This window comes from Eschscholzia californica, unplaced genomic scaffold, assembly GCF_041429995.1.
Source record: "Eschscholzia californica isolate CP2 unplaced genomic scaffold, dmEscCali1.0.p SCAF_1, whole genome shotgun sequence".
In the NCBI taxonomy this organism is placed as follows: Eukaryota; Viridiplantae; Streptophyta; class Magnoliopsida; order Ranunculales; family Papaveraceae; genus Eschscholzia; species Eschscholzia californica.
Genome location: NW_028238198.1, coordinates 4,994,892 through 5,006,579, shown reverse-complemented (window position 1 = coordinate 5,006,579; position 11,688 = coordinate 4,994,892).

The following is an 11,688-nucleotide window of genomic DNA, read 5'->3' as shown; positions in this document are numbered from 1 at the left end:
AAAATTTCATCCAAAGTTGCCTAAAAATGAAAGGGAGGTCCAATGTGTCAGTTTGGGGGTCAAAATTACGTAAAGGGCCCTTAGAAAATAAAGTATTTACCGTTCATGCCATCGAAAATTACAAAATTGCCATCGAAAATTCTTGGGAAACGATTTTTTTTCTGAAAAATAATCTGACAACCCGTCCATCAGAATATGTACTGTTCACAAAATTACGGAACAGCCACCGAAAAATTTCCGGGAAACGAAATTTTTTTCGGGAAATTATTTTATTTACTGAAATTTTTTTTCTGTACTAGACATTTTTGCTGGGCGGGAATTTGAAATTTCGTAAAAAAATTTGAAAATTTGGGCGGGAATTTGAAATTTCGTTTGAAAATTTCAAAACTTCGAAAAAAAAAAATTGTGACCAGGAAATTATTTTATTTACTGGAAATTTTTTTCTGTACTAGAAACTTTTGCTGGGCGGGAATTTAAAATTTTCAAAAAAAATTTAAAATTTGCCCGGGAATTTAAAAATTTCAAAAAAATTTGAAAATTTGCCCGGGAATTTGAAATTTCGTTTGAAAATTTCGAAAATTTGAAAATTTCGAAAAAAAATATTTCGTTTGAAAATTTCAAAAAAATTTGAAAATTGAAATTTTTTTGTGTACGGGAAATTATTTTATTTACCGGGAAGAGATGGATTGCTGGGCGGGAATTTGAAATTTCGTTTGAAAATTTCAAAAAATTTTGAAACTTTGAATTTTTCGTGTACTGGTAAATTATTTTATTTACCAGACATTTTTTTTTTTTCAGGAAAACGTCAGCATATCCCGTCCAAGGGCAAGAGGGGAATAAAAAAAAAAAAACTGACATTTGGACCTGCAACTAATTTTTGGGCAAGAGTGGATTTTTTTTGGGTTTACCCCCCACTTTTTGGACCCCTGGCTCAAAAATCCATAAAGATAAGATGTGATAAATAATTATTACAGGTCAAAGACCGCCGAATTAAACGGTCAAAAGCCCACATAAGCTAATTTATTCATACCTAAGTTCAATGTCCTCCCAACGAAGTAGATGCACTGACCAAATGGACTATCAGTTGTTGGCAAACCCATAATAATTAAACTCACCTATATTTTAGCCCCAAAATTAACTTTTTGTCTAAAAAGTAATCCCTTATAGGAAAAAGGGAAAATATTACGCCAGAAAAAATATAAAATCGGTCCAAAATGTCAAGTTTGCAGCTCAAAAGTGACGACGTTACATCTAGAAGCGCAAAACACATAAACTACATGTAATGTGCATGACTTTGTGTTGCGCGGGAAAAATTTTGAGCATGTTCTGTAAATCGGAGGAATATTGTGTTTTGCAATGTATATTATATGATATGATGTATAAGGACAAATATGTTAACGTACAATTTTTATGTCTAGAACAATTTCTCAGGCGCAAAAATTCACTGAGATCACATTTTTTTGTAAGTCTGAATTTGACATTTTGGAGTTGCTACTTAACTCTCTGACTCGAACTTCTCTCTTATCCCCCGTATCTTTTGGACCTTTTGCCTAGTACCCTACTTTAGCCCCATCACCAAATATTACCCCACAACCAAACTCAACTTTTTTAATTTATCCTCAATTCTAAAACAAGCAAACAAAATTATTTTTCCTTTTCAAATTTCATGTTTAGGGTTGTTCATGTCATTTTCGTGACTCGAACCGAAATTTCTTTATTTTGTATCCTAACATTAACGAGAAAGTGGAAAAAATGAAAAGACCTAATTAATGTATAATCATTTTGTTATAAAACTTGTAAGTTACTTAATTTGTTAGTTTCACTAACCAAAAAGTATAATAATTCGAAAATGGAAACCCAATCCAATCAAGCCCAACCCAACAAAAACATTGTATCACCATTGGTGTTACTTATTTTAGGCCTTACGATGATCCAACCCCAACAAAACATATGTCTTTGTGTTGGAACTTGGAAGGAAACCCAAAATACAACAATTTATTATCACAATCTTGAAATTAAACAAATTCAAATACAATAAATCAGAACCCCAAACTCTTAGTCAAAAGAATAATTAGTTCACAAAAGCACAATATTCCCTTAAGTTCACCAGCTTTCCCCGTAAGAACTCCAATACTTTCATCTTGTGCATTAAAACGTCAAAACCAAAAAAACTTTTGTAGTTTCAAAAAGCTTAAATAACTTACGATAAATCTTATACCTCTAGCAAACTACACTTATCTTTACAGAGTACTAATTTGAAAAATTAAAATTACAATGAGAAAGTACCAAATTTGGAGAAAAAAAATTAAACAATCGAAAGTATCATATGTGGAGAAAAAAATTAAACAATCGAACATCATGTCTACTTCTCCGCATTGTGTAAAGGACATCCCCTTCCCGCATGGCGGGAGTTATGCTCAGTATATGTACAAATTGGGAACTAATCTTTTTTAATTTTGTTGGTTATGTATAATTGTACCTCAGTTTCTTCTTCAAAACATTTTGATATTAAATTTTCTTTTCCGAATATTTACGCAAAGCGAATGAAGCGATAAACTTGTTTAATTTTCATTTGGGGGAATTAATGGGCTATGAGCGGGGGGAAAATTGGTATATATTTCAGTTTTGAAATTGTGACAATATCAGTGGCACAATAAGTTGACCAGATTTAGATCCCACAAGTTTCAACTTTTTTACAAAAAGTCTTCTTCCTCCAATCATAATAACATAGAGATGCTACAGAATTACATAATGTGAGACTTTCGTTTAAGATTATAATCATGTCTGTTTCTGCAACTCCTGAAAATTTACACGCCCATCTCTTTGTATTCGAAGCCATTCTGAAACTAGTTTTCATCCAATTACTACTACTAGTACTTATACTAAAGTCCTCATCACCTTCAAATATCCACAACTTAAATTTAGAGACGTGTACTTGATCTATTATAGGTATACGACCTTCTACCTGTAACTCTAAGAGACTATTTGACATGTACTTAAAATTTTAATCTGCTTCGAGTCTTAAGCCTCCTTAAGCTAACTTTGTGGAGTTCGGGGCGTGGATGCTTATAGGTTTTCTTGTGTTCTTACACTCTTGCTAGGCTGAGGAAAATCTTACATGAAGTGCCTCTTCTATTAGGGAAATGTTAAATGCACTCATCTTTATCTTATATGTAGTCACATCTCCTTTTTATAATTCTCACTGCAATTACTTTTAAGAGCATCTCCCATGCAAACTCAAAAGAAATTCAAATTTTCTTATATGTCAAGGTTCAATTGAGTTTCTCTTTCTTAGATGTCGATATTGAGATTCTCAATTCAAAAGACATCTCCAATGTAACTGTAACACCTCAAATCCAGATTTTCACCTCGGCCACCATGAAAACCTAAACTTGAAGCATTTCTCCGCAGAACTGTGAACATATACGATATACTCATCAAAGAGACAAATAACATCGAACATGAAGCTCAAAAGTAACAATAAATCAACTAATTAAACTTTATCGAGTTTCTCAAAACTCGCATGACGTCTCTATATCGTCGACACATATGTCGGACAAGATCAAATAAAAGATAAAACAAGTATTGAGGAGATGCAACTCCAAATAACTACCTAAAGAAATAAAGGAGACTACTAAAGAAACTCCTTCAATGCTAACTATGACTCAAGCAGGTGGCATTTCCCGATTTCCTTGTCCTGAAAAATAAAAAGTTGAGTCAGACCCCAACAAGTATATTTCGAAACCTCTAAAGCCTCAATAGACAGTTTCAAGAGCTACCAAAACAAATAGACAACTCCAAACATATAAAAGTGTCCGAGAATAGTATCCGAGTTGTGACCGTTAAAATAAAGTAAACCACATTTGTAACAAGCAACCAAAAGCGATTTGACAAGTTGGTGTCCATGTTGTATAAGAGTGTGGTCCATAAGGCTACCCTTGTGTTAGCGCCGACCCCATACGCTTCATACCTAGGTCACATCCGGTAGAGATGGTCGAACCAACCACAAAACTCTTAAAACCCTCCACCAATTCCATCACGTCACACATACATGATAGCATCACACCATTCGTAGTGAACAACCAAAAATGATATGACAAGTTGGTGTCCACGTTGTATAAGAGTGTGGTCCACAAGTTACCCTTGTGTTAGCACCGACCACATACGTTCCATACCTAGGCCACATCCGGTAGAGAGGGTCGAACCAACCACAAAACTCCTACAACCCTCTACCAACTCCATCATATCACACTCATATAATAGCATTATACCACAACATACATAAATCAAAATCATATTCGTCAATCTATTACGACATACGAGTTTCATATCTATAACATTTGACAAGTAATGAATCGATGTATAATAATAGCCTACAAGTCTCATACCATGTTGAGTTATAACACATGTTCATGTCACTACATAAAAGATAGGGTTTTTTGGGCTTACCCCCTCGTCACTAATTGGTAATTGAGTTTACCCCCTTCAATAATGGGTAATTGAGCTTACCCCCTTGGACTTACTATTAGTGACAAAAACACAAAGGCTATGTTTGGCGTACGTGAAATAATTGCCACTACCACGAACAACTATTCTTCAATATGATTCACATTAGGGATTCTACCTCATTTTATTGTTTAATTTGGTCAGGAATATGATTAGTAAAGATTGATTTTGTTTATATATTATTTACTTTCTGATTTTATTATCACACACCAAACATATTCTTAGTAGTTTTGACAAAAATCTAAATTGAAGGGGGTAAGCTCAATTACCAATTACTCAAGGGGGTAAACTCAATTATCAATTAATTTTGAGGGGGTAAGCTCAAAAACCCCTAAAAGATATTATCCAATAGTGAGAGGCATCTAATTTTAAGAGTTATATGCTAACATGAAGGCAATTAAAGGGGTTTAGCACTAATTATCATTGTAGTACATGAATGTAGCATGAGAATGTTAATAGAGATTTTATGGTTCAACAAGTATGTCATTGGGGCAAATATCCTTCAAAATATAACATAGATGTGATTCAAAGTGACCTAAAAATGAGTTTGTAGAAATATAAATCTACTACTTCTAATACATATATATATTTGTGTCAAGAACTCTAATCTATGTTCAAGTAATACTAAAATCTAGGGTTTGTAGTGTCATCTAATTTGTCTAGGTGTTTTCCATAAAAATGGCTTTTCAAGCCCCAGAGAGATAGAAATCTACCTTAGATCCAAAAGCAAACCAATGAAGAGAACTCCCAAATCAAGAACAACAAAGAAAAAAAATGAAAACCCCAAGCTCCAAGCTTCCAATTCCTCTTTCTTCTTTAGCTTTCTCTCTATAAGAAAAAAAAATCCAATACCCACTATCACTCTAGCTCACGATTGAAGGAGAAAAAGCAAAGAAACAAAAGGGTATGGGCAGTAGGGTTTACAAAAGTGGGTTTACAAGGCTATTGCTATATACACCCCTATATTTTGGTAGGGACACTACAGTAACACTCTAAAAACTTAAAAATAACTTAGGTGCCCTTTACTAGATGGGTACAATTATTTTTAATATTGAGTACCCAATTGAGATCTTCAAAAGAAAACTCAAAATATTGAATTTCTTCTTGATATCTTAATATTAAATGATGCCACATCATTTTGAGATTCAAATTGAGTGTTGTATTGGAGAGAGTTTTTTATGGCACTTTGAGTTTTTCAATTTGAGTGTTGCAGTGGATATGCTCTAAGCAAGGGGATATTTCAGTCTCACCACAGTGTGCAACAAAAAGCTTGTGGTATCTATAAACTTTCTTTTAGGGGTTGTCTCTAAGAAAATTTCTTTGGGACGACATACACTCACCTTAACAAAAACTTATTTATTTTTTCATGGTTAACAAGAATTGAATTTTCTAACTTAAAGTTTACTTTTGATTAACCTAAAGTTGGCGGCAAAGGCATGGCAATGGTTTCTCTAATAATATCGTTGTTAGTTCCTTTAACCATCTCAGACATATAGTAGCATATAGTAGTGGAATGCATAAAATATAATATTTCATTGGATACTAGATATCTTGTAACTAGAAAGCAGTCGCTCCACAGTATTCTACTAAATAGGGGTTGTATTCCAACATTGGAGTGTGAAATTTGATATTTCATTTACTTTTAGGGTATTGAAAAATACAGTCTAATATATAAACGACAAATTAGAGAATGTGAATATATCGATAAAATTGTTGCCACTAAATATGTCAAAGAATACACAAAACCCTCATAAATCAAGTAAGTGGGAACATATGTCCCCTAAAATCATTATTGGTATAATTGTATAATCAAAGTTTTGTTGCTAGTTTTCACCAAATATGGCCTACCCACACACATTACATAAATCTCACACTCCCACTCAACTCTGCTTTTGCTATGGCAAACATTCTTCTCGAGACACTAAACATATCTCTTTTAACTCTTTTCCTTTTTTTTTAAAATCTCTCCCTCTCTCTAAGTTTGGATTATATGTGTAGCATGACTTAACCGTATGTTCGAATAATGATTGATGAAATGATTTATTTGAAGAATGATTTTATTTGAAGAATGTTATCCTCTGGTGAAGAACTGATTGAGAAGGTTGATATGAAATTAGTTAGGTGGACATAAATTTAATCAAAAATTCTAATATGACATGATCAATTTTGTCTTTTTGAACCAATCAGGTTATTTATTATTGGGCTAAATAGTGTCTCCCTATCTCCTAATAGCATTAAAGATGATGGAGTAGAAGAAAAAAATACTCATGTTTTTTTTTTTTTTTTGTTGAACTAAAAAAAAAAATACTCGTGTTGGTGAAAGAAAGTCAAACCCAAGAAAGATTATTGATTAAGGATTAGTAAAGGTAAGGGGCCACACAAATACTGTACCTTTTAGTTACTTTTATGCAAGGCTGATACAATTAATGTAGAGCATAATCATGTTGCATCACCCACGTAGTTGCACACCTCAATGCTAATTAAAACTTGGTAACCAAATTTAGATACTAATGTGGTGCTTGTTTTTCGTTTTTTTGGAAATCGATTACATTGTCGTACAATTGACATTGAATACATCAAAGATGTGATAAGCTTGTTACCCGCCCACTCAAACTCTAACATGACCTGGCTTATAGCCTCCTCAAACATAACCTGGTCTGTAGCCCACTCGAACCTGTGACTTTCAAGAATTTTTGGAGTCAACACCTTAGAACCACTTGAGCTGCCAACTGTTGACTAAAGTGGTGTTTGTTGTCTAATTAATATATCTTACTTGGGTGATTAGTCTAAATGGCTAATCCATATTGTTTTTGTATTTATGTTAAAGTTGTGTGTTTACTCGTCTAAATAAGACTAAATTTAGATCTACTTAAGCTCGACATAAAATAAATCTAATCAAATATTCTATTGTCTAACAATAACATGAAATAAGTGAGATTCAGATAACTCAGATAAAGATGAGTCAAGCCAATCTAGTGCATAGAAAAACTAAAATTACAAATAAGTAATTAAGACTGAAATTTAGATTAATTAAGAGAGAGAGAAGAGGAACAAATACATGATATGTGTAAGTGATGCATTCCCAGTAGCAGCTATTAGTAGTAGTAGACAAGACTAAACCCAAATGACTAAAAAAACACCCTCCTAATTAAAAATGATGATCTTAGACAGTGATGCTTGCTACCTTGAATGCGTCTCTTACATCCCATGTTTCTTGTTCTACACCATTATCAAATACTAATTAGAGAGAGAAGAAGAAGAAGATTTAAGAGCTATAATAAGTAGTAGAAATCGGACCGTTTACCCTCATTTCCCCCGGAAAAATGTAGTTTTAGTTAACTAAACTCTTTCTTGATTTCTTCAAGAAACCAAAAAACAGAGCTTCTAATTAACCTTCACTACATTAACCTTTGTTTTTGTCAACCTCATAAGCTTGATTGCTTAAATATTTACACCTTTAGAGTCATACACTTTATACCCACCATCAAAATCAACAAATTCTTTCTTGTTGTTCTTCTTCATAATCATCCTCATCATCATTAAAGAGGGTGTTACTACTACAGAGTAGAGAGAGAGAGAGAGAGAAAGAGAAATTATTGTGCAATGAACAAGTGTAGAGAGAGAGAATTAATGAGGGATACAGAGTTAGTCGTATTTAAAGGCGAAATTGTAGCTTTTGGTCTTAAATTTTTTGAGTGGTAAACACTATTACCAATTTCTAGTGTTCTTTTCAAAGTCTTGGATTGAGGCTTAGGGGAGGGCATGTTTGTGGGAAATGTAAAAAAATCTCCACTCACTCGGTTTCCAATGCTCTTGGAATTTACATACTGTATTATTTTCATATTCATATAAAAAAAAAAAGGCAAAAAAGAAAAGACCCACTTAAAGTTAACTTTTAAATGTCTTGTTAATTTCATGATTTTTCTTTGGCTAAAGTTTTAGTGATACTGGCTCTACAAGTGAACTAGTCGGCTTCCATGTATGTGGATCCATAATTGATTTCAAAGTTCACAAAACTAAATGAATCAAATCTATGAGACGAAATCATGAATATCAACCATTGGTTTAAGGAGGCCGGAAGTATGAGACATCAGCAGAGAACAATGATATGAATAAAAATTTTTTTCGTAAAAAGAATTTGTTACGTCTCTTTTTGAATAAATATAGTTTATAAACATTGATGACAGTCTCGAGGTAAAAGTTTCCATTGCCAACTTTTTTTCCATTATCTATTATCTAATTGAATGAGATAATAGTATAATACTTGGGATTAATCTAGTTCTATTTACCTATCTTGGACTTTTATCGAACAATATAAGAAAGTTAGTTAACGTGTTATTGCTTCAATTCAAACAAAAATACTCTAAATCTTTTATTATTTCATAGGAGAATGATTCACTTAAAACCTGTTTGCAAAAACAACTTGAAAAAATACAGATTCTCTTTTGGTTGGGTGGTTAACAAAGATTTGAAATTTTAACAGACGAAGAAGATCCCAAATGATTAAGACGCATTAAAGTAACATGTGGAGCTAAATTTATTTAGAGTTAGATGTTCTCAAATGTATGAACCCAACTTACCCATTCAATCTTTTCAAATGAAATGGAACCTTCCTCTAGAACAGATCATCAAAATAAATGTGGATGGTGCATTTTCTACTTCAGGAGCCAGTTGTCCTGCAGTAGCCAAGGATCACAATGGAGTTCTTTTGTTCGGGGAATCGAAATATATAACTTGTCAGACAACGGCTATGGCGGAAGCACATGTTGTACTACTCAGACTTGAACTATCAGTTACAATGGGTCTCCAACTGGTAATCATTGAGAGTGATGCGTTAGCCTTGATTGAATGTATTCACGAAGAAGATAATCTAGTTCCATGGCAATACCGACCATTCGTGTCAGAGATAGATTAATTTGAAGACCTCGTCGAGTCAGTTCATTTCCTTCATTGTTATCGACATTGTAATTATGTTGCCCATGAACTTGCTAAACTGATTCGCTCTAGAAACGTGTCCGGTTTATGGGACATGAAGAACATTCCAAATTGTATCTAAGTATTGTATTGCTAATGATTTAAATTATATAAAATGAAGTTTCTTTCTCGAAAAAAGAAAAGACAACTTAACCCTTCAATTTTCTTGACATATCTAACTATTTTATTGAGTGCGCTCTTGAGATATCTTTATTCCACCCTAGAGGCCTAGACACGTCATTTTTGAGATCCAGATAGAGTGTTGCATTGGAGAGCTTAAAAATTCTAAAAATCCAATGTGACACTGAGAGTTTCTAAGAGGCCGTGGCTTTGGGGAATTAAAAAAATCTCTGGGAAATAAAGAAATAGTTGGTGACAAATTGATTTAGAGGGTATATTCTTCTTTTAATCAAAAAATTTACTTGATCAAACATAGCCCCCTAATCTCCATCTTCTCTCTCCCTCTTTCTCTCTCTTTCTCTCACGTTCTCTCTCTATCTATTTCTTTCGCTCTCATTGACTATTCTTTGTCGTTCTCACTCTAGATCTCTCGTTCTCTCTCCCTCTCTCTCTCTCTCTCTCTCTCTCTCTCTCTCTCTCTCTCTCTCTCTCTCTTTCTTTCATTGTAGGTCACTCTCAACTCTCTCGTTGTAGACATATCTCTCTGTAGATTAGTTTTCTTTCTTTCTCACGCAGTCTTTATCTCTCTTTCTCGCAGTCTCTATCTCGCCCTCTCTCTCTTGCGGCATGTATAGACCTCATTGTGGTAATCACAGAGTTCGTGCCCGCGAAACCTTTTGCAGCCACCAAACATTGTGTGGGCACGAAATGGTGAGGCCCACAAAGCGTGTTGTGGACTCGAAATATTTCGTGGCCATGAAATCTTCAAAGGATTTCGCCAAAAACACTCATCGAGGTCCGGTTTTGACGAAAGGAACACTTCCCTTTGTCGGAACAGTGTCTGTGTGTGTGAGACAGAAAAACAAACAATGAGAGATCGATCAAGAAATAATAAGATCAAGAGACATAGGATAGTGAGAACAATAAAGACAGATAGTGAGAGATAGGATAACCGTAAGTGACAGAAGATAAGAGAGGAGGCAGAAGAGGAGGCAATGGTGGTCAAAATGGTAGTGATGGTGATAGAGAAACTGAAGATTAGAGGGCAATGTTTGATCAAGTTAATTTTTGAGTTAAAAAATAATATCCCCGAAATGTACAGAAAATATGGATTTCCTAGAGAATTTATTCCCCAGAGATTATTCTATATGCTCCAAAGTTGCGGCTTTTCTAAGATTGAACGTTGAATTGGAGATGCTCTAACTTAACTATAAGGAAATTTGTGTTAAGCAAGTTCAAATTCTAGATGCCCAGTCAGAATTATAACATAGGTTGGTATACTCATAATTCTCCGATTCCTTAATAACACATAAAAGTATTTATCAAAAAGTGCTACAACAATTTTGACAACAATGATCAAGTGTAGAAAAAACTAGCCTTCTGTTTCAACGGTCCAAATTGGATTTATTTGTTGGAAATATTTTGTGTTTTTTTTTTTTGTTGAAAGTATTTTGTGTTGATAATTCCACTAACAACAATGCTACTTAGTTCTACAAACAGTAACCGGTTGCATATGATGTTAGTAAGATGTCATCATGACATCAACATTTTGGTTCTATTTTTTTTGTTTGTTCTTATAATATCCGTTTAGGTTATTTTTTGGGGATGAAATAGCATTTTCTTTTCACAAAAAGTGATACATATTCAACTAACATTAATATTAATATTAAAACAAAAATGTGTTCCCAAATGGATAAGTTGCCCTATGTTTTCAATTAGCCCCTCAATTTCAGATGGGGGAACGGCGAAATGGGATAGGAGAAGGTAAAAATGGGAATCTCCAAAATCCCGTAAAAAGCGGAAGAAAGAGCCTCTCTATTGTCTTCTCTTTGGTAACCAGCCGAACCAAGCGGCCTCACCCACTTTCTCTCTTTCTCTCTCTCTCTCTCTCTAATTTTCACCTCCCCACCTAACTTACACGAAATAGACAGACAAAAAGATAAAGTAAAAAAAAAAACAAAAGAGAAAACGGGATCCGATGATATAAGAAGAGGCATGCGTTCTTTACCCGCTACTCTCTCGATTTTCTCAAAGGGAAGCAAAGCAACTCTCTGTGCTCCTGACTTGTTTGAATATATGTATGATTCA